Source organism: Galleria mellonella, unplaced genomic scaffold (assembly GCF_026898425.1).
Source record: "Galleria mellonella isolate WM207_F2 unplaced genomic scaffold, CSIRO_AGI_GalMel_v1 utg103, whole genome shotgun sequence".
In the NCBI taxonomy this organism is placed as follows: domain Eukaryota; kingdom Metazoa; phylum Arthropoda; class Insecta; order Lepidoptera; family Pyralidae; genus Galleria; species Galleria mellonella.
Genome location: NW_026441966.1, coordinates 3184938 through 3211188, shown reverse-complemented (window position 1 = coordinate 3211188; position 26251 = coordinate 3184938). Strand labels below are relative to the sequence as shown.

At 32.9% G+C, this 26251-nt stretch overlaps 1 protein-coding gene across 8 annotated transcripts in view; it reads right to left on the bottom strand.

Moving 5' to 3' along the window:
- LOC113517440 (uncharacterized) overlaps nt 1-26251 on the bottom strand; it is a 512876-nt gene that overhangs the window by 156505 nt on the left and 330120 nt on the right. The gene's annotated exons all lie outside the window — the stretch shown is intronic.

Here is a 26251-nt window from a genome sequence, read left to right as displayed (position 1 = left end):
ACGGATGCAAATTGTCAGTGCACACGACAATGCACTCGTCCGCCATGCTCTGTCAAACACAATTAGCGTCAAATTCGCTTAGCAGAGCCGCGTCGGCGCTGAGCCAATTTGTAGAGTTCGCTTGTTACTCTGTCTGGATGTGCCAGCGTTGAGGCGAGTTCAGAAATGCAGCCGTAATTTTGCACTTTACAGAGAGTCGAGTATAGTTTAATATGTCTGTTACTATGACACAATCGCCGTTCTTACTTCACACTGTTTATTGATTTTAATTTCCAGAGAGACCACAATATGGAATTCTTCAAGAAAAGGGGTAAAGAGGTTTCTTTAGGGTCGGCTACACGCACATATTACCCCTCGTTTTGCAGGCGTTCATAAGCTACGGTAACTGTGTAGCATCAGGTGTTTAGTATCACATGTACTTCAAATGGTTGCACAGGATATACTGTAAAAGTTAAACTTTAAAAATGCCATACCAATGATGAAATCGGTTAGGTATTTATCATAAAAACTTTTCTGACAAGTGATCTGGGGGGAAGGTCATCAAAAGTCAAAGTCATGACGTCAAATAGTCCCATTAACAGCAATGTACCATATAAGGACGAACTCTACGCAAACCCCTCTGGAAACCATTGTGGTTAAATTGAATTGAATTCGCCAGGATTTACTTACTGACTTGTTTTCATCCATATTTGTCATCTCCCATTGTTTCCCTGCCAGCATATACCGATAGCGCAAGCGGGGTTACCATTCCATTATTAAAAGAAAAATGTTTTCTAATATTATCTATAAGAGTTATAATGTATGCATTCATAAATATATACACACACAAACACAGCTCTTTAATTTGACGGATTATTTATTAAATACAGAAATAATTATAAACCTAAATTTCACCCCCTTATTGAGTAAGGCCAATTATATCTTGTCGAATCAGCAAAGGTTAATTTTAACAAGCTGCACCAACGTTAAATTCGTGGCGCAAATATTTGTTCAAATATCTGCCAGGTGGATCACCATTTTACTTGGAGCCTTCCTAATGAAGGGTTGAGCTTAATTTTGAACTGTCGAGTGTGTGTGAAGTGACGAGAGGGGTCAAGTCAAACTAGTTCTGATTGTACGTTGTCGCTTGAGCAAATACTGTGTGATTCGGTAGACAATGTTGGAATAATTATGTTTGTTAGGAGCACGTTGTTGATTAGTATGGTAGAGGATAGTAGGAATAAATTTAAATATACGCTTTGTATAAAACTGGCGACTCCATGGTTATCAGTTATACACTAAGAACAAGGTATTACATAAACAGATGATGTCCGTACACATTAAACGTTTTATAAAAAAAAAAAAAAAAAAAACTGAAGTTTCAATCATGACAAAAATAATATTAACTGGTAATTTCAATATTCTTATTTGGAAAAAAAAAAAAGAAATAAACAACGCACTGATCGATGACAAAAATAAATTAAACTGGCAAAATAGATTAAAGATTTTCTTCTTTTAGAATTAGATTTACAAGATTTGAATTTAGAACACGAAATGACGTGTCAATGATAGAAGAATGCAAAAAAAGTTGCAAAGTTCTGCAAAAAACTGCTTTAATTGTTACAAAATAAATAATACTAATACAGGGGTAATCTTTATGTATGGTTAATGAATTATTTGGTTATCTTATTAATAAAAAAAAAATGTTTAGAACATATAAAAAGGAAATACAGGCGACTTGAACCTCTTTTTTTAAACTTCCTTTTAACACAATAATTATTTTAATAGTCTAATATAGCTGACAGACAAGCGTGACGAATATGTACTTATTTCATTAAATCAGCGTAATGGCGTCATAAAGTTAAATTTATTGGATATAACTATAATGTGATATGGGCATATATGATATCTTAATTTCTTGTTTTAAATAGTCAAATCACATTTGTCCAGCCCATAAAACGGAATCTAAGTTAATGAAACCGTATATCTTTCAGTGTGTAATTCAATTATACGGAGCAATCACATCGCCCACTGCGTATAGCAGGTGCATTTTATACTGCCGCCAAAGGAACTCTAGGGTCATAGATTGGGTATGGTCTAATACATAAGAGGCGCGATTAATACGAGTATAATAACGATACGATGTGCCGTTGGATATATGTTTACGATGTAATGGTGACTTTGGACTACTTAGTGTGTTAAGTATGCGTTTTAAATGTAATAAATAAATTCATAGATTTCGAAAATGCATAAGGTACTGTACAGTTTTTACCCTTGAACATTCTTTCTTTCAGCTTCTCAGAGGTTGACTGTAAGAGATCCCTCTATGGGATAAGTCCGCTATTGTATATTAAATCTTTTAATGTGCCCAATGTGTATTATGTATAATAAAGATTTTATAATACAATGTAATATTTTCAATGTAAAAAATGCTGGTATATTTGTTAAATATTTTATAACGCCATAACGGCTTCACTAATCTTTTGGAAATTTGATATAGAGATATTTTTTTTAAGATAATTTTTAAGACAAAAAGGAATGTTGCGTTGGTTTGGTCATTTGGAGAGGATGGATGAAAAAAGAATTACTTAAGAGATTTATCGAGCAAGAATGAATGGAGATGTCAGTAGGGGCCGCCCTAGACGGACGTATGTTGACCAAGTAGGCGACGTGCTAAAGAAGGGCCAAATTAAAAGTACCCGTAACCGGCGAGCGTGTATGAAAAGATTAATGAATGTGGAAGAAGCGAAAGAGGTTTGTTTGAATCGAAGCATTTGGCGTTCCGTTGTTTCTGCCTACCCTAATGGGAGACAGGCGTGACAGATATGTATGTATGTATGTATGTATAATTTTTCTACCGTGACGCAGTTATATTTGCATGACTGGCTTTTTACAGGATACAGAGGAATAACACTTGAGTCCTCAGAAATGGGAATGTCGACGGTACTGCTCATGTCTATAGGCGACGGCTACCACTTTCAACCAGGTGTGCTGTCAGCTTCATTGCCTTTCTAAGTTGCAAAAAATAAAAAAAAATTCTTGTCAATCAATATGTCCACGTTATGAAAAGTAAGCGTTTTACAAATACTAGTATATATATCTAATTAGTGCAAAATATATTTATGTAAAACGACAGCATTATAGTAATAGTTTGATGTTTAAAACAATTAAACGTATAAAATATATTCATAAATGTATGCGTCTGGCAACGCAGGTCATAGCCCGCTCTTTTTTATACATTGGACCACAACTAGGAGCGACCATAAATCCTGGAACCCTCCAGACTTCACCGCGCCCATTAACACGGCCCAAGTTAGATTTTATGCCGCCAAGAATAGAGTAAACAAACATGGAATTTGGTAATATGACGCTCAGGCCAAGTTTTGGAAAATCCATTTACATACTATTTTTGTAATTTCTACGTAAGGTACATCTATTAGTATGTGGATTCATTTGAACTTATGAGATAATACGAAATTGATATTCTGATATAAAATTGGCTTTTTGAGAATTATTTTTACTCCTTTGAAGACTATTTTAATGTAAAATTTTAAGGACAACTTTCAAATTAAATATTTACACGCCACACTCCATATTCAACTATAGAGATATTGTTTTTACATTAAATAATAACAATCTGTATTCAAACAAATAAAGTTATTATTTATTTAATAAAAATTACTCCAATCCGAATTTAATTAGGTATTTAAAATTATGAGACAAAAATAGATGTTAGTTTTTTAATAAAAAAAAAGTCAAAATCAATCGATTATTATTCAATTGTTCAAAACAATCTAAGCATAATGACTAGGTGGCTTAGTATAGAATTCTGATATTTTATATTATAATTTAAACTTTACTTACTAATAAAATGTGGTGCAAAAGGCGGACTTAATACTATAGGCTTTCTCTACCAGTCAACCTTTAGGATGTGTAGAGATACAAGATGGCGGTTTAAAAAAAATACAATTATTTTAAATTTTTCTTTTACTGGTCTATTTTGCTGTAATCGCCTAATTACCAATTCGATATACAGAGACGAAAAGAAATACCAACACATTGCTTTTATACTTAACTCTATTTGACGTTAATACATATTTACAAATAATCGCATATATATTAGAAAGCATAATATTTTTACTGTAATTTAAATAAAAGTTTCAACGCGAATTCTGAATGCCCCCACGGACCTGCATCCTGGTAAATTCACATTTCACTTTGAAAGCAACTATTCGCAGCGTTTTGCTGTAATAAACTGGAATGCTATTAAAAAGCCAATTTCGAGGATGCAATAGCAAAATTTGTTGTAAAGGTGAAATTTTTTATTAGGCTTCTGCAATTAAGATATATTTTGTAATCTGTTCATAAACATAATATTGCAATTTTATTTTTATGCAACTTAGAATGGCAAACAAGCTGACGGCCCACCTGATGGAAAGTGGTAACCGTCGCCTATAGAGATGAGCAGCACCATGGCCATAACAAGAGTATACTATTTCGCCCATGCGTTGTCTGTCCTAAGGACTCGGGTGTTATTCCTCTGTACCCTGCAAATTCACTGCCATATCCTTTCAAACTGAAACACAGCCATGCAAACACAACTGCTTCAGTTTTGTTTGCTATTCTAAGTTGTATAAAAAAAGGCAATATCTTCCTTGACTATATTTATATAAATATATGTAGTGCTAGATTAGACTCCAAATAAAGGACGTAAATAGATTTTATATTACGGTAATAATTAAAGAAGAATAAAAAGCAAAATTGTGACTTCAACAAACAAAGATAGTAAATATCCAAGGAACTAAATAAAAGCAAGGATATAACGTAGGTATGTGAAGTAACGATGCAGCAAGCAAGTATACACCTGAGGTTAGATTTATTATCAAGGGGCGATGACATAGCGCCGGTGCGACGTCTGTTGACACCTGAGGCTCTCCTGATACTACTGCTTGTATTTTAAACAGAAACAATATCTTTTATCTATTAGAAGAAGCATATATATAAAGAGACACTAAAAACATTTCAGTCTAAGTAGCATCATTATATCAGACATTTACTGTCCACTACTGACCAGTCTTCGCCTTTGAGGGGTGTTTTATTTTTGATGGGTGAAAATGGTAACCCCACTCGTGCTATCGGTATACATCGGCGGATGTAGGAGTGAGTGAAGGATGATAGGTGAGGATGAAACAGGTCAGTTAGCCCATTGCGACGAATTCAACAAGAATTGTTCACGATGGTTTCCAGGGGGTACCACGTGGAGGTTGACCTAATAAGGCATATTGCTAGCAATGGGGCTGTCAAAATCCAATCTGCTAACAATCCCTTTCCCCTTTTGTTAGCGTAGCTATTTTAAATTTATGACTTATAACGATATTTATATTCGACTGTATATTTTGTATGTTTGTATCTTTATTTACTTGAATTACTCTGGAGTTAATTGAAGAACACTTAGAAAGTTAATATAATAATGTTACCAGAGGGAGACTTTGTACAAAAGCCGATTGCTTGGGTACCTCTGTCCCATTCGTGTTTCAACCGTGAAGCAGTTGTGTTTGCATGACTGTGTTTCGGTTTGAAAGGTGGGATATAGCGTGAATTTACTGGGTACAGAGGAATAACACATGAGTCCTCAGGAATGGCAACGCATGGGGGGTATCATGGGCGAAACAGTATACTCTGTTATGTCCATGGTACTGCTCATGTCTATAGGCAACGGTTACCACTTTCCATCAGGTGGGCCGTCAGCTTGTTTGCCATTCTAAGTTGTATAAAAAAAAACATGCAGAAAATAAATGTAAATATGTATACCTTTTAAAATGTTTTAAACGGAGAAAACGGTAGGATATTCATTAAAAAAATTGTGGAAGAAGATGTTTCATCAAGGGCTAACAATCACGAAGTATTATTAAGCTTTATTTTAACATTCATATTATGACAATAACCTGTTTAATAAAGAAAAAAATATAAAGCAGATAGGTTGACCTATTCATCATTAATATTATTAGCTGCTATTGTATTTCTATAATGTGAATGTTATCTAGTGTAAAGTAAAAAAAGAAAAATAAATAAACATTTTTAATAGATAAGAATAATAATCCTAACAAAATAATAATATAAAAGATCAATTTAAATAATACTGTTAATTATTCTAAAATCGTTAAAAGTGTACAGTAAAGATGGCGGACGAAATAAAACATAGCTTTAATTTTGCGCGTGCAAAGTATTGGACTTGTAAACAATCAGGGCAAGACTGAACAATGGTGTGCATAATGGGGTATTAAAGTAACCATCAGTGTAACTTGAAGGTAGCGCTTAATCTATTGTTACAGAAACATGTTTTAAAGCAGTAAAAATCTCAATGCGGTCGAAGAGAAATTGTTTCGGAACCGAAACAATAGCTAATCGTGTGTCTTTCCATGGAGTATTTGCAAAATGGAAAAACTATTACCAAGTAGTAATAAGTAGGCTTTATTTAAACTAATACAATAGCTATTTCATACTATAAAGTACTCTATGTATTAAGTTAGAATATATATGTATATGTCAAATTTCATTCAAATCCGCTTAGTTATTTAAAAATCACTAAGAAACAACTATCAAAATATCTTCATAACTTGTCATTATTAATAATATTAGAACAGACTGTCCATACATTAGAAAAGTATTTAATTCAGCCGTTAACAGTCCACTGTTGGACATAAGCCTTCCCTATAAGGGAAGTTTTGCAGTAGTTACCACGCCTGGCAGGCAAGTTGGCAGCCGCAGTTAGGCTTTTAAAGATGTTTTAAGAGGGACGTTGCTGCCGATTCTTCGCTCCCCCTTAGTCGCCTCTTACGACACCAACGCGAAAGAAAGGGGTGGCCCATCCTATGGGGCACACACGGAGACAAAATTCTTTGCCAAGTTAATATTCTGTTAGGTACATAATACACACGTATTTTAGTTTTTTTTACAGTACAAAAGGGCAAATTCTTACACTTACGTGTGGTAAAAGATTACCACTATTTGTATAGTGTAAACAAAAGTAGTTTTGGTCGAATACAGTATTATGTATTGTCCGTAGTATTATAGTTATTCCTGTCCATCAACTAGTATCGCTCTCAGGAGTATACGAAATAATGTAATAAACGAATGTACTCAAAAAGTTTTTTATATCGGTTCAAGAAACAGTGACAAAATGAAATACGCTTCCGCTTGTAACTTGCAATCACTTCCTTTTAAGAGTTAAAAGTATTGATGGCATATAAGCTGAAATTCATTTGAACTTCGGCCACAAATCGATTTAGCTAAGCTCTACAAAGGCGATAACCCTTAAATGCTAATAGGGTACTATAGACCCAACTCGAACAAAGAACACAATGGCGTTATATTAGAGCGATATCTTTAGTTTGTTCAGGTACGGAGATTAAGATTACGTCGGATGTGTACAGAATGTAGAACACATAACTTCACTGTGTAAACACGAGTAAATTCTATTTTGATAGTAAATAACGCTTGTTAATGATACGGAAGTTAAGGAGGGTCGACCCATAAATATCAAAGTCACTTGTCTTTATAAGGGATTTAATATGTTAAACGTGAATCATATTTAAATATTACCTGTACTTTATTGTATAGATCTCGTAATTTTTATTATACAATCTCTCTTTATTTAATTTCATAATACAATTTAATGTAATTAATGATCGATTTGAACGATTGTCTGCGATCACAAGATTGAATTCTGTATTTTTCAATATAAAATTAAATATCTTCTTTTTCCGGAAAATCTTTTTGTCACCATATAGGTTTTTATTAATATTTTTATGCTGTGAATCTTAGAAAAAGTTAGTATAAAAAAATACAGGAATAAACACTTGACTCATAAAAATCATCCAATATAAAACGAAGCTATCGCTGTATGTTTCACACACATACAAACGCACGCATGCACGCACACACTCACACACACGCACATATATGCACACGCATAAGCACACGATTATACACACGCACACGCACAAAAGAAATGACAAATAATAAATTGACAACCTGTTCCTTTTTTAAGGCAATCGAATATGGAATAATAAAAAGTCTTTTCTTGTCAAATGAGAATTTTATATATGTTCACCTTCTATAATTAGCCGTCAATATCAAAGGTATAGAACCGTGAAATCGGCGCATTTCGTACCCGATGCCCATTGAAGGGTTGAGGACGTGTTTATTTTGAACCTAATACGGTACGAACATTAAGAGTGTTTGAAGTGGCACACGTGATGCCGTTCGAATGGAAATTTCCGTTTTGTTCAAAGCTAAATATTCAATTTCGGGTGTTGGTAAAACCGTTTACCTGGAGGTGGGTACAAACGTCCCTTATTTGTCTTTTTCGGGCTGATAAAATATTTATTTGATATGTGATAGGGTTGAAGACTTAAAAAAGAGTAGATTATAGGACTTTGATTAACATGCATAAATACTGGTGATTATTGCTACTGGTGGTGGTGGGTCGTCAGTTTGTTCTCTCCATACTGTAACAAATTCAAGTATTACCATGTTGGTTAAGTGATTTAGCATAGTATTTTATTTCAAGCATTCAAAGTCGTTGGAAACGGCTAGTAATAGATTTAAGATATTTAATTTCCATATTCAATTACTTTTACGTATTCTTGTTTTCAAAACTCTAATTCTGTTACAAGTTATTAAGGTTAGCGCTAATTATTTGCCAGTAACTACTATAAAGTTTTAATTGGCGAATAAAATCTATACATATAGAAATATATAGAATAAAATCGCATACAAAATTAGTACACAAACAAGTATATCATATGAATGACAATTAGAACGATATAGAATAATCTAGAACATTATGCTTTTATTAATGCTATGCATTAATGTTCTTGAGGTGAATAAAACACTAATAGAACAAAACATAATATAAAGTAATGAAAAGAAAGGAAGAGAGGGAGAGAGAGGAGAGAAAATTTGGTAAATAAATTTGATAAATAAAATTGCACAGAATCCTTACTTTTTGCGGATAAAAAAAGCATGTACTAAAATACAAACTAGTTTATAGTATTCAACAATATACATATACAAGTTTATAAGCAAAAAGTTAGGCAAAAATTAGAGGATAAAGAACGAAGATTCGCGCATTAGCTGCAACTCCACCTGCACTGAAAGATGTGTTTTCTTCAAACAAACACGATAACCAAAGTTTCGACTTCAAACGGACTTTTCAATATTTAAACAGCGGATTCCCTCGCCAAATAATTACCCAAATTAAGGGTGGGGTCTTTTACGCACGCGTGAATAAATAATGAACAAACTTACCTGCATATAACTTGAGATGCGAGTTTGCCCCTAACTTATTCATAGTCGGTTAAATAAGTTTATTTTGATGAGTCATATGTATCTTTATATATTGTATTCAAATATGAATTTAAGGACTGAGTAAAAATATAATGTGTCACTTACTATCCCACTGCTGAGCAAGGGTCGTTACTTCTTTTTTTACATCACAGGGGGGAAACGAGCATGCAGCTCACCTGATGGTAAGTGACTACCGCCGCCTATGATTACCCACAACACCAACGGCATTGCAGGTGTGCTGCCGGCCTTTTATATATATATATATATATATATATATATATATATATATATATATATATATATATATATATATATATATATATCTTAATTTCAGGCTGCGAGGGAATGGGATTTAGCAGGAATTTTAGGAAATTAGCTCATCAGGTCGACCAGGTTCGTTCGAGGTTCGTACTACTGGGATCTAAATCGATTTGGAAAAATAATTTTCCAAATCGGTTAGAACTGACGAAGTTATGAGATAATAAACATGAAAGATATAATACAACCGAGTTAAGCACCTTCTTCTTTTTTAAGCTAATTGAAAATAATTCTAACCTGCTAACGAGTTTAAGTTTGCGACATTAAATATTTTTCTATATATATTTCTATTTAATTTCAAACACCGTTTAAATATTTAAACGACATTTACGATTAACAATCTAACAACAAGCAAACAAACAAATTTCAATAAAAACAGCACCAACCGGCTGCAGCTTGCAGCTTGTTATCATTTGCACCCTTTCCCTTTGTTTGCATAAGTCACTAAAACGCACCCCCCTAATGAAAACCTGAGGGAAAATTCGGGAAAACTCATAATAATAGGGGGCGAGTCGTCCTCGTACGCCGTTTTTATATAAAGCGTGATCCTTTTTTAACTATATCAGTTATTAATATAAACCAGTCTTCAAATTTTATTTATTTATTTACATCTATTTATGTTTTTAAGCATCTGTAAGTAGCCCACTCATACATAAACGATATATCTCCTTTGGAAAAGACACTTTATATTCTGAGAAGATAAAAAACGTCGCTACAAAAGAACATCTTATCAATGACAGGAATTAGCAGAGAACTTTAAAAAAGGTCGAGTACAAAAGAGCATGGAAAGGTCGCAGTTTCACAGGTTTTTATGCCTGAAAAAGCCCGTCTTTTCTTCTATTTCTTCTCTTGCACTGTCATAGTCATCATCTTCCTACCCTTATCCCGATCATTTGGGGTTGACGTAATATGATTTTATCCATATTACAAAAAAAAAATTAGTTTTTGTTTTACGACCGACCACCTGCCTGACGTCAACCCTCTTTAAGAATGCATTTGTTGGTGGTTTCCTCCACCCACGGTATGTAGGACTGTCATAATATTTTACTTTAATCACCTTTTTTATAACATAGCGAGTACACAAGCATGTGGCTCACCTAATGGTAAGAAATGTACGAATCTCTCATGATATCTTTAGAAGAAAAATAAATGGTGACATTATTATACTCACTTCATATTGTAATAAAATTTATAAGATTTATTTTTGAATCGTACTGTACAAATCCCAAAAAGATATATAAATTCAAAGGGCCGGCGCTTGCACGGGCACGACTCAAATTGTGTGAAACTCAAAGTTATGCAGATTCGCGACAGATGTCGCCCCGCGCGTCCCTCCGATTATCGTATGCAGATTGAGTGGAAGCCCTCCCGTTTAGCCCACACGATACACACCTGTTTACTAAAAACTAATTATGAATAGTCCACTAAACAGAATTTAAAACAATTTGAATATTTAACTGACTTAAAAAAAGAGGTACTTTTGTACATGAATATATGTTACACGATATTTTCACCAATTCTTAATTAATTACGCTTATTGTTATAATAAGCGTAATTAATTAAGCGTAAAAAATTTAAAAGTGTTTGCAGATTTAGTCGTAATGAGGAAGAAACACCTTAGCATTTAATTTGTGGTTGTAACTCACTCATACATAAACAATATATCTTCTTTGGAAAATATAATATATATATTTGGGAGATAAACAACATACAAACAAAGGGCTACAAAGAACATCTTAAAATTCTTATCATTGATAGGAATTAGCAGGGAGCTTTAAAAATGGGGAGCACAAATGATCGTAGAAAGGTAGTGTCACAGGGTTTTCTGCCTGAAAAAGCCCATTTTTCAATAATAAATAATAGAATTTATTCTAGTAGAAATTTAATGTAAACCCTGCTAGTATAGAAGGATTTTTGGACGACTAGGACAGTATATATATTCAAATTATAATTAGCAACAAGATCGTGTAAATATACAAAAAAAGTATACATTTGAATTGAAAATCTTGTTTTCGGATTTTTTTTATACCACTGAGGTGGCAAACAAACATACGGCTAACTGATGGTGTTTTTTTTTAGTGGGTGATAATGGAATGGTAACCCCACCCGCGCTATCGGTATACACCGGCGGGGCACCAGTGAAAGATGATAAGTGAAGATGAAGCAGGTCAGTTAGCCTATCATGACGAATTCAACAAGAATTGTTCACGATGGTTTTCAAATCAAATCAAATCAAATCATATTTATTCGCTCGCTAGGGGGAACCATGTGGAGGTCGACCTAATAGGGTATATTGCAAGTAATGGGGCTGTCAAACTCCATTGATAACAATCCCTTTCCCTTCGATGGTAAGTGGTTACCGTAGCCTATAAACACCTGCAATACCAGAGGTATTACGCGCGCGTTGCCGACCCTGAAGAAACCTCTTTACCTCCCTTTTTGCTTTACTTAAAAATACACTTAAACGTGATTTTACGTTTTCATTAATAAAAATGGTTATTAATAATAATATTCATATAGATAAATAATTTTAAAATGTACGCATTATCTTAATTAAAATATCAACCATCACGGTCCGGATTTGCGGAATCAAAATTCTATTGTTTACAAAGACAAAACAAAACTTCCTTCGACAATATAAAATGAGAGGGGTTTTGCCAAATTTAATTGTATTGTAAATTTAACATAACAATTAGCTAAACAATAACAAATGGACGCTGAAAAGTGGGTGCCTTTTCGTAACTTCCACTCATTAACATAAGATAATATCAGGTGGAGAGGAATGAACAATAAACAGGATATTTCGTGAAATAACGATCAGTTGAAGCGAAGTTCGCCAAGTGTAACCCAGCGCGGGTTACTGAAACTCTCGCTTTTCAATAGCGGACACCTGAAAAGTCTAGACGGGAAGGAACACTTTTCAAGTTGCCCTGTATTTTGCTATTAAAAAGTTTAGCTTGAAAACGATAAGTTTCAGTATCTACGCGCTAACAATTTGATAATGTTTAACTTGGACATCTATACTTATAATAAATCTGTAGAGAGGTTAATTCTGTACATGAAATATATTTCCAAAATATAAATAATTATCGTTGCCATTCCTGAGGACTCAGGTGTTATTCCTCTGTACCCAGTAAATTCACGCCATATCCCACCCTTCAAACCGAAACACAGCCATGCAAACGCAACTACTTCATGGTTGAAACACGAATGGGACAGAGGTACCCAAGCAATCGACTTTTGTACAAAGTCTCCCTCTGGTATATATGTATATGTGTAGTTTGTATTATTTTTTGTGTATACATATCTTATAAATGTGTTTATACAATATACGCAGATCGTATGATTGCCTATTATTATTTTTTAAAATAACATCCAATTTACATGAAAAGGTGTTGCTGGAAGAAATGTCTTATTAGAGATAAGCTCGCCTTTGTACATTATGTTTAAAATGAATTGTGGTTAACATTATATTTTGTGTAAAATAAAGAATAGGTCTTCCCCACAAGGGAGGGTTTTGCCAGTACTTACAACGCTTGGCAGGCGAGTTGGCAAGCGCAGTTAGCCTTTGGTGATGTTTTAAAAAGGACGCTGCTGCCCATCCCACGACAATTAAGTTCCGTTAGTCGCCTCTTATAACACCCACGAGGAAGAAAAATGTGGCCCATATTATGCTGGGACCACACGGCGATTAAGTAAAATTACAGGATATGAAGGCATACAATCCCAGTCTTGTGGAATGGCAATACATGACGGATACTATGGGAGTTACTTATATTAAATAATGCCTACGGTACTGTATGCCCATAGGAAACAGTTACCACTGGGGGCTGATTATAATGAGGTCTAACTGCTCCATTGCTAGCAATACACCCTATCATGTCGGCCTCTACGCGGTGTCCCTTTGAAAGCTATCGTGGTTAGTAATTGTTGAATTCATCACGATAGACCAACTGGACTGCTTCATCCTCAGCTATCATCTCTCACTGGTGCTTCGCCAGTGTATACCGATAGCGCAGGGTGGGATCACTATTTCATATTCACGTATTAAAAAAAGTTATTACTTTATCAGGTGGGCTCTGAAATTATTTACCACTTTTACACTTTAATGCATTATAGTTCAGGATATATTTACAAATTTATAGTGACTGAATATAAATTAAAGAACATAATTTATTTATTATAAGCTTCATTAATGTATAAAATTTATACTTACCCAATTATGCAATAAAATACTCTATTGTTGCCATAGATATTAACAGTAATATGATTTAGATCGGTTTACCTGAAAATAAAAAAGTAATAATTAAAAACATGTCTTTATAATAAAAAAAAATTTTTCATATACTATAAAATAGCGATAAGCTACTTCAATATATTTATATTAATTAATTATATTAAAAGTAAATTAATTTTAAATTATTATTTCTCGTTAACCTTTCAACTGTGTCATGCAAAATGGTGGAAAATCCACCATTTTACATGATCTATGGCGTCCCGTGAGCGGACTTTACACAGACTAGGTATTTTTAGCGTATTTGAATAAAAGCGTATTTAAAAACCTGATTTTCTAGAAATCTAATCAGAGTTATACAAAATTCAGATTAAGTTTATATTCTAACTAGATTTCTTTATGTAATTTCTTATACTACACTCGACTTTGAATTGCATTGTAACTGTTCTATGAGAAATAAAATGCGGTCACCTAACTTACCTTTTATTTTTCAATTATTAAAAAACTAAGACCTTGCTGGATGTAAAATTATATGTTTTTTGTACAATATTATATACTTGATAAAATAAAAATAAAATGGCTTTTGTTCCAATACATTTTTTTATACAGCACTTGTTTATAAACATGGACCAAAAAAGTCCCTCTTGAATTGACACTTAAGTGGGTCTCATATTTCATTAGTTTTACGTATATTCTTGGCGTCAGGGACAAGAGGTGGTTTGTTTACAATAATTTAAGCTTATCGCCAAGCTAGTTTAGACAAAACAGACATATATTATATATGACATTATTATCTGTATGTCTGCTGAGCGGGCGCGATACAAAATGCGACACAGATGAGAGGTTAAGCAGACAGAATAAAAGTATCGAATTAATTAATCTGTAGGTAATATTAAATCATTTATTATCTATTAACTGTAGCTTACGGCTTTATCCGCGTTCACTATGACAATATCTAAACATCTTCTGTCTCTTCTTTGCAATATTTTTATAATCATCATCATGATTATCATATCAGTAGTTGCCACGCTTGGCAGGCGGAATGGCTTGGGGCTCACCTGATGATAAATGACTACCGCCGTCCATGAGCACCCGCAACATTAGAGGCATTGAAGAAGTGCTGCCGGCCTTTTAAAAAGCCTTTTTTATTTATATTTATACTTATTTTATACTATATTATACTTATATTATATTTATATACTTTAAACTTAGCAAATTGAATATTTTATATAACGATTTACGGGAATAAAGCCACGGAATACATGTAATATTACATTAACATTCTACTTTCATTGTCTCTGATAGATAGATAGATACTCTTTATTGTTTCCTGGAAAAGATTACAATAGTAACAATTACAAATATGATTTTGTAAAATAAAATAGAATATTCAAATGAATTGATCGATCGTCATTAACCTCAATATAAACGATATTCATTTGCGATTCCCCGCAGTCAACGACGCAGCATTAATTTTGAATTCAGTGCCAATTTTGAGTGTTACAAACGAGGATTGATCACAGTGATATTGTATTTAAATATGGTATTATTAAATAAATTTCGACTATAAAACCGCAGGTGGAACGTTTAAAATTGCACGTTTCGCAGTAATCATGATTTCGCATTGCCATACCTAGCCGCGAGCAATCGAAGTGCGCGTACTCGTTGCAAATCTAGTGTATTTTGCAAATCATTTAGACGTGAAATTAATCCGCTTAAATCATGAATTGATTAAATAACTCATCATCAGTATCGCCATCCTATCGATGTTTTTACCTGACTTCAAAAACTTTTCAATTGCTATGTTTTATATAATACATTAATATTAGCCAAATGAAGCTAGTTAGTTATGCAGAACAGTTATAATACTTAAAATGTTCATAAGAGATGAATATTTTTTGCATAATTACATAGATAGATACTCTCTATTGTTTCCTCCATAAGATTATAAAAATAAACTTATAAATATGACAATTATTGCTTTTTAGCGCCTCAACAGCTTAAATACCACTTTTGAGGTACTTCACTACTACATATTGAGGGGAGGGGAAAGGACTGTTAGTATTGAGAACCACCAGTCCCATTGCTACCAATATACCCATCATGCTGAATTCTAGGTGTATTCATCATCATAAGCTAACTGACTTTTTATCATCACTTACCATCCCTCACTGACGGCTCGCCAGCGCATACCGTAAGCACAGGTGGGGTGGGGTTATCATTCCATTATCATCCATTAAAAAAAAATATCGAAATTTAATACATACACGTACTATAAAGTATGGAGAGCATAGGCTACTATATCTTCCTATATGTGAATATAACTCGATTATGTGGATGAAGTTATGGACAAAAATTAGTTATTAATATTTCGGATAAAAGGAATTACTAAATACAAACCATTTCAATGAATACATTTAAAAGGTGGTTTGTACATATTTGGTAATTACCAAACGGTATTTGGTTTAACTAATCAACAGTACTTTCAATAGAAGTAAACTAACTTAAGACCCCAATAACATATTGATAATAAGAGGAAATGCGATCAGGAAGGGCCGTCCATTGAGCGTTTAAGTGGCAAATTGACTCCACGGGTGGCCGTCACCGTTTGAATTGTCAGTGGTCGGCCCTTAACGACGAGACGCCGTAATTGTAAGGATATTACGACTTGACATTTACTGTTCTGAATTATTACGAACTACATAACTATCTGGGGGTATACCACGGATTGAAATACAGAATTTTCGAACGTTATTTCGTATTTTCGTTCATACCAAAATCGGCTCAGTAAATGCCAGCTTAAAATTTTCTTTGTCATAAATCCTACCATAAAAGTTCAATCGAACGATATTTTAACATTTTTTATATTTTCAAATGGTATGTATTATATAATTTTAATATCAAATTTGTATTTCGGTCGGTCCCAAAATTTTGGTAAACATTTCATGGTAGACATGGTAGAATCCTTTGCCCGCAACTTGGTTTGCGTGGACTTTGTCAAAAATTATAACTTACTCTATGTAGAGAAATTATGACTATATAAGGGATGTAATGCAAGGGTTACATTACATCGATTATAATCCAGCGATAGTGATAGTACCTCTGTCCCATTCGTGTTTCTACCGTGAAGCAGTTGTGTTTGCATGGCTGTGTTTCGGTTTGAAGGATGGGATATGGCGTGAATTTACAGGGTACAGAGGAATAACACTTGAGTTCTCAGGAATGGCAACGCATGGGGGGTATCATGGGCGAAACAGTATACTGTATTAGGTCCATGGTACTGCTCATGTCTATAGGCGATGGTTACCACTTTCCATCAGGTGGGCCATCAGCTTGTTTGCCATTCTAACTTGTATAAAAAAAAGTCTCGTGTAGTCCAGTATTTTAAAACTAAATTTCCCTAAGAAGCAGGTGGAAATCTACAGATCGAAATAGAAATCTTTTGAAAGTATTGGTGAAATAGAATACTGAAATTTGTAATTAGGTAATGTCTATTGTATTAGTAACATTAAATAGTATGAAAGAGTTTATGTTAAAAAATGAGAAGGGTACAGTCGTTCGGGTACATGGAAAGATTGACAGAAGAAAGATTAACAAACCAGATATACAATGTAAACTTAGACTGGAGAAAATCTAAACTAATATATTATGAGCAGATGGATCGTATTCTGAGTTAAGAGTCAAGAGTTTCCGGAAGTATGCGCCAGGCACATGCATGAGACGAATTATAAAAGTCCATAAAGCAAGATACGTAAGGACAGAGGTTCTCTCTGTTTATCCCGCAAAGGACTTGGCATGAAGATATATAGATTTCTGTATGGTCCAGTTTAATGCACCGCACATTTCCCGCGGTCAGTACGTTACAACACGTGGTAAACAATTATTGTAGTAAATCAATTGTCACAAATCAGTTTGTGGTCATCAATCATTTCACATGTGACCAAAATATCACATGTGAAATGATTGATGAATGACATCATAGCATTATCATCAATAAAAAATGTAAATTCTTATCACTGATAGGAGTTGTTTAGTCGATGAAAATGGAATGGTAAATCAGCCTGCGCTATCGGTATACGCTGGCGGGGTACCAGTGAGGTGTGATAGATAAGGATGATTGGCCCATCGTAATGAACTCATCAATGGTTGAATGAACGATGGTTTCCAGGAGAAACCGTGGAGGTCGACCTGTTAGGATATATTGTTAGCAATGATCTTGTCAGATCTCATTAGTAGACCTTGTCCTCCGATTGATAGGAATTAGCAATGAACTTTAAAAAAGGGCGGGCAGATAAGGTCATGGTAAGGTCGCAGTGTTACAGGTTTTTCTGCCTGATAAAGCCCATATCTCAATAATAAATACTATAAATACCATCAATAGAAGTATTTAATTTATTTATAATTATCATCACTTAGTGTACATATCAATAATTAGTTTTAAGGTAATAAACTGCTTTGTCAGACTTTAAGGTACCATTTCATCATTCCATCATTGTTATATATGTCTTACGCTTAAAAAGCCTTACAATATCAGAATTAACATCGATATTGCCATCTTTAACTAGCAACAAATTAAAAATGCCTGTCAAAATCAAATGTTTACAAAATTTATTGTCCACATTTCCTATACTTCCTTTCGGTTCTTTGCTGGGGTCTTTTATTACCGACTCGTTGTCAAATGCAAATCAAGCGGGCCGTCTTTTCGGGGGCCCTGAAATATGACGGTAATAAACAGCAATACGGGCCGCTGTTGAGAACACCTGCCGCGGGGTGTGGTCACCCTATCGTCAGTGTTGACGTAGATCAGTGAAAATATTCATAACAATAGTAAGATAAGATTTTATATCCTTTCATTTGATTAACTGCTTGTACATTATCTAAGTAATGTACAATTAACTAAGTAAATGTGATATTATGTTTTTTTTTCTTTAAGTAATTAAAGAATAAAATGGGCAAAACAGTAGTTTGTTTAATTATTAAAAATTATTAGAAGACTCTCATAATTGTTCTCTTTTATTTGAGATATATACTACCATTGAGAGAAAATACGTGATGACGAAGTCAGATCCATTTGATACGATAGACGTAAAGAAATCATCAGTTATTTATGTGGTGATTTCTGTAAAGATCGATCTGATAAAGAAGTTTGGATAATTGTTGTATAGTTAAATGGGTTTGCATAAAATTTAGTATACACACATTTTATTATGTTAGATTAAAACAAATATTATTAACTTATTAATATTAAACATATTTTAGACTTAAAGTAAACAGTAATGTTAAGAGTGAAGGAGACTAGATTCGAGATTCGGTTATCTGTGTGTAAAAGTTGGTGATATATACTAATATCTATGACTTATTATTAACTGTATATTAACGGCTGATATGATATAATCATCATCATCATCATATCAGCCCCTTAATTGTCCACTGCTGAACATAAGCCTCCCCCTTGGGGGGTTTTGGCATGGGCGATATCGAAATGTATGAAGATCATTTACAGCCACCAATGTCCAAAAGACCTTATATATGAATATCTGGTCATGCTTATCTGGGTATATGTCGACTTTGTATTTTTATAAAGATTAAAAATGTTTTTTTTTATACAACTTAGAATGGCAAACAGCCCACTCTGTTATGTCCATGGTACCCCGCAGTAACATGTACATAACAGAGTATACTGTTTTGCCCATGATACCCCCTATGCGTTGTCATTCCTGAGGACTCAGATGTTATTCCTCTGTAAATTCACGCCATATCCCACTCTTCAAACCGAAACACAGCCATGCAAATACATCTGCTTTACGGCAGTTATGTTATGGCTGTTATGGCATAGTAAAGCAGATGCCTTTGCTTAAAACAGATATAAAAACATGAATACGAATTTGGAATTAACAGGTTGCAACTATGATTAATATAACAGATCAAATGAAATATCCTACCATTAGGGCCCATTATTACCTTTAAAAATAGGCACAATCACCTCACGATCTCTATTACTTTTTTAATTTAACGTAGGGTTGCCATGATAAATATGGACGTTAATCAAACGGCCAGAGGGCTATGCATACGGGGATATGGAAAGTGATATTTCAAATAAAGAGACTAATTGGATAGGACTTTTTTGTTCGCTTGTCGCCTAGAGGTACGTGCATTTCAATGTTATTAAATTTGTAGGTCGCTATTGAACTAGTGTTTGAATTATATACGGTGCATTACGAACTGTTTACGCGCCTTTTTTTTCGCGCGGTTTTTATCTCGTAATTGTGTGTAATTTAACACATTTTCATTACCTGATAGAATTGTGTAGAATAAACTACTACATATTACGTAGTAAGATATTTTTGTTATAACTAAACTGATCTTAGTAATCTTTTTAATTGTTTTAAAAAAGGAGGTTCTTGGTTCGGTTGTATTTTAAAAGTTTGTTACCTCATAAATCCATCATTTATGAACCAATTTGAAAAATCCTTTTTAAATTTAAAAGACTATACTTTTAGAATAATTCCATAGATAGATAAATTATTTGCATTACTTACAGCACAGAAATAATAATACAAACATATACATAATACAGACATGCACAGTAGAAAGAGATAAAAGAATGAAAAACAAAAAAGCAACAAATAAAAGCAAAATATATAAAACAACGATTTCCATCCTTTCATTCATAGAATTTTTTTCAAACAAAATCATTTTTAATATTATATATTAGGAAGTGATAAAGTTTTTACTACTATGCTGGTAAACAAGCATACGTCCCGCCTCATGGTAAACGCAGTTAATGTAGCCAATGGACCCCTGTAACACCAAGGATGTCACCCGCGCGTTGCCAACCATATATTATATATGTCGATACATACTTATATACACACGCCTGTCTCCCATAGCTACTTATTTTAGGTAATCAATAAATGTTATATTTCCCAAGAAAATTCCGATAGAAAAACGGATTCACGCAAACAGCTAGTCCATTATTAAGATATGATAGAAGTTCAGATTTTCCATTTAATTTTACAATTACACCGACAGCAATAAAGATCGTAAAACTTGCAAACTCCGACTAAACGGAGCCGATTAATTCAAGGCATTTGCATGACAATTGCATTAAAACAAACCGCCGTTCGGGCGCGCACTTCCGTTTGCACTTTCGCCTCCCACGCGCATTGCACTTCTAGGGTTGTCAACTTATTTGAGGGAGATATTTTTTACGCTAAGTAATTTTTTTAATTTAAAAAATTCTAGAATAAAAATATAAGAATAAGAAGAAAAATGTAAAAAATTGTATTGTGGTATACGAAGTACCTAATTAAATGTATTAACTTTGTAACTTTATAAAATGCATGTTCATTTATTTATTAGTATCCTACTTATTAATATCATAATATAGGAAAGGAAATAATTTAAATAGTAACGGAGTTTAATAAAACAACTTATATGTACTTTCTTACTTACAACTTCATACTAAGAGTAATATAACTTGATTGGGACTTTCATCATCATCATTACCATCATCATCTCAGCCACTGAGATTTTGATAGTAAAAATTTTGCAGTGGCTTAAATCAAATTGCGTAAGTTAACAGAAATATGACAACTGAAAATATTTTTTGTACCTTCTTGTTCCTTAAACTTTACCTTAATTTTAATTATGTTCCTTGAAAAAAGATTTTCAACTTCATAAATACTACCACTGGGTTTTTGATTGGTTTAGTCTTTACAATTAATTAAGGAGATTGAATTATGCGGCATTTGGCAACCCTATACTCTACTGGTAGTCTGAAGCAAAATAATATAGCTACTACGAGTACATGTTCATTGCTTTTTTCTTTTGTAATTTTTTAAAGTAGGGGGAAATTGTCAAAGGTTTTATACCTTCATTATTATTATAAATAATCAAAAAGAATTAAGCTATACCATATTCGTTTTATATGGAAATAATATTTTTCAAAAATATCAATAAATTAATATGAGTTCCTGTGATTTTTTTATCTTGGCAAAAGGCGAAGGCATTCTTTAAGAAAAAAAGTTTTGTAACCATAATGTATTCGTACATGAATTTAATAACAGAAACGTGTAATCTTACTGAGCATAGGTTTTTTCTCTTAGAAAAAGGCCTGGTAGATAGTTTTATATATATATATTTTTTTTTTCATTTTCATTAAACGCTTTATATATCCCTAGTCGCCTATTAGAGCGCCGCTTGTAAAATAAAAAAAAAATAAAAAAATACGAAATATGATTAATTTAATGAAGCACAATGAACAACGTCTAGGCGAAACAATCGTAACTCGGTATCTTCGATTTAAGTACCAACCCTCCGTTGCCCTTGTGTGACAAATTATCCACCCTATGCAGTTTTTGCGTTCTACATCACCCCGGGCTATTCGGGTACTGAGTAGAGTTAACAAAGTTCACTACGAACGGTTTTTGTGGGTGAACTATAAAGGACCGCAAATGGTTGGATTTAATAGTTCTTATTGTGTCATGCGGTTTTAGTAATGAAGTAATATGACGTTATTAATATTGGTACTGACTAAATATTTTTTTTCAATACCTATTTTGTAATCGCTGTAAAAACTTATTAGTTTTCTGTAAAAAAAAAATGTTATTCTTTCGAACTCAAGCTTTGTAAATAATCTATTTTTGCTATCATTTTATTTACTTAGAAGTTAATATAAAACTAACTGTAACTGAAGCTTCATATGAGAAGAAATAAAAATATGCTGTGTTGTAAAACAAATATTTCATTAGAAAGAACGAACAAAACTTGGCGACGTGTTCATTGTTCCAGTGGAAGATTTTATATTTTTAATCTGGCAACAACTACCATCGTTTCTACTTAGCTCAAACACAGGCTTCTGGAAGTTCTTATTGCTATCATATTAAAGTTCAAAATAAAAATAATGAAACGGCAGTATTTGTTCCCTAAAACAATTCATTTGTCTTGTTCCCTCATCGTACTAATTTCATAACACCCCACCTTTGTTTTGATGCTAGAATCCAGCCATATTTCATGCTATCATAAATTAGGTAGTAATAAAATATATTTCATACTACAAAGCACATATTATATATTTTCTTTTTATTTTGTCTAGACGGCTGTTGTATTAAAAGGAATTTTGATTTATTATATACCTATAATTATTTTCATCCAAAGAATTTATAGTTCAAATAATTGTATATAATGTTTTATCTTTCTCTATGTTACACTAATCGCTCTCTGAAGTCCTCTATCAGTGTGATAAAAGATAATAGAAATATAGTCATATAATACCGACATCATTGTCAAGATAATGATTATCTTATATAGTTGTATTTTAAAAATTGTTAGTCGATTATTTACTTTTTCAATAAATACTATATCTGTAACTTATGTTTTTATACTGAAATTATAGCATTTAAATATATGTAGATAAAGTCGAGAAACTGTAATAAAGCCACAACGGAAAACTAGATTAACGAAGGTTTGTAGCTAGACGACATTTAATTAGACTCGTCGCCGTCCATTTTGCACTTGACAAAGTGTTGCCATTCGTACAAAGAAACTACCACAGTGGTATTTTAATGAGATAAAGTGAGACTATGGAAAAAATTGCAACAACTGAAAAGTTTCCTTTTAGTTTTATTTTTGCTGTTCATTCCTTCGGCGTAGCTTCATTTTATACTAATAATAAGTATGTAAGTTTATATAGATTTTAGACTAAAAATTTTATATTTCACAAGGTTTATCATACTAAAAGTAAATATTGAAGAAATTATTTTGTTGATGTATGCAAGTCCTTTAGATTAGATAGTTTAGAACAATCGTCTTATAACATGACAGAAATATCTTTTCCTTTTAGACACATGAAAAAGAACTTAAACAAAACAAATCAAATTGTGATTATAAGCACCTGTCATGAAAATTAAACTTAGTCTGACGCTCAGAGTAATAATTTCTCTAGCATCGTTTATTAAGAAACCACTGCACCCGGTGCAGTTTCAATAATGCCTTGTCACTCGCGTGGTTTTTGATGCCATACCGTCGCGCCGTCGACGCCATTTTGATTTGTTCACGTGGCGGAAGATTAACGTCTGTCGTTAATTTTGGCGCGCAAAATTATGAATTATGGCGGCATGTTCTAGTTTAATGACAATATGTCATATTTACTGTAGAGAAGCAATTATAGAAGTTACATAGCACTAAATAAACATTTTTATTTAGAAATTCACTGAATTATTTTAAGTTGAGTTTGACAAAAATGGGTGATGTTCAGCAAGTTGTACTTTAAGTCCTAAGAAAATAAATTTTTTTCAGAATAGATATTCCTTCTATTTTTCGCACATAGAAGGAAAGGATAAGTTTCTAGAGACATCAACTTTTCTGAAGGCTCGAAACCAAAAACCTACACCGAATTTAGACAGAAATTTGGAAAAATTAATTTATTGAAAATCACCAATAACCTTTATAAATGTTACAAAATTTTTTTTCTCTTTTTTTTAGAACTTTGAACTTCGAAGATCGACTTACTTATTTATTTATTCATTAGTACATTCATATATGTGTACATAAAATAATATAAAAGCATTCTTCTAAAGATATTGGTAGAGTTATTTAATTTTCATCAGTATCTAGTCTTTTTGCACACATAGAATGGTAATTTATACCTTAGCTCGATGATGCTTCATGATAAAACTGTAATAAAGGACACAAGGATAGCCATACTCAAGGATCATGTATCTGTGTGGAGGCTTATTAAAGTAATACAACACAAGTCTGTACTACAGGACACTTGAAATCTGAACAAGGGACTAAGAGGTCTTGTATTGCAGTGTAATAAATGAAATTCCGTGTCTAAAAAAGGCCCTTACGACAACATAGGCTGGCATATATCAAGAGGGCCTCCCAAATGAAATAGCTTCGGGGACGATTTCTCAGATCCGACAGGACTCTCAGAGGGACACTTGAAAGAATCCTGAATCCTCACGGTCCCTTCTAACTGTAATCTTGGCGATTATTAAAATCATATATCTTTTGGTGAGGGGTATGCACCCTGATTTCGTCTTGGAGGGTGCATTCCCTTATGTCAAGGTATCGGATTGTTTTATGCATGGATGTTGCCATGTTTATTTATAAAAGAAATATAGTTATGATTTTGCGGCGTCTCTGGTTATGTTTATTGTAATAAGATTGGGAACAAATTATGGAAGGTGTACCACAAGACATTGTTTGTAAAAATTGTTTTTTGTACTTATGGCCCTTTTCAATGTGGGTAACAATAAAGAGAGAGGTGTTAGGAGTGAGTCTTTACTCTTCTTGTCTTGGTGTTATGCTTAGATAATATTTGTAAATTTTTATATCTTGGTTGATAGCCCATTAGCACTTGTTGATAATGTTCTATAGAAAAAAGAATTATTAAAATCGGTTGAGTAGTTTTTATCCATTAGAAACATACAAAAATATTTATTTTTAAATATTTTGTATATGTTTATATTAGTCTAATTATATGTTTAGAATATATGAATATATTAAATATTACTTTATGTTTCCTCAATACATGAATGCACCCCGTACCTATTATTCTGTTTACGGAATACATGACTAGTAGAGAACATCACTGGTGTTAGGTTCACATAAATACATTTACTCTATGCATTAAAGATCAAATAAATAATTAAAAAACATACAAAAAATCAAATCTTTCCTTTTTATTAATTTTAATATAAATTAAAGTGTGTTTGGCCAAAATTTTACCTGGTGTAAATTAATGGTGAGATCTAAAACGATAGACACATAAAATAATGTCTACTCAATATATCCTTAAACATGCTATCTTAAATATAAATGCTAAGAAACAGTCTTACAGCAAAATGCTTAACAGTTTGAATAATATTTTAGAACGGCATAATAGTGATGAGGAAAATATAAAGAAAATGTCGCAAAGGGCACACTACCCCAATAGAATGTCACGTAAAAGCATGCCGGCATCCGACCCGTCACAATATTATTCTTGCCTCCCGTGCCTTTCATTCTTGCTTCTCATTATCATTCACTCATTCCTTCTCCGAGGCGACAGATAAGGAAAATCGCCGTGATGAATATCGCAGTGTTTAAATTGTCTATGCTTATGAGAGTAGACTTTTTGATGGATGATTTATGGTGCGTGTTTTATTAAATTAATATTTTTCTGTCTGTGTAGTGAAAATAAATGTTATAATAAGCTTTGATGTAATAAAAACCCAAGATTCTAATTTTGATTATTAAATGTTAAACTTAAAAATGTTCCGAATTTAAATTACAAAAAAAAAAATATTATAATAAACAAAGCGGTGAGTGAAGTCGAATATTTGCCATAAATATGAAACTCTGTATTTATACTTTTATATA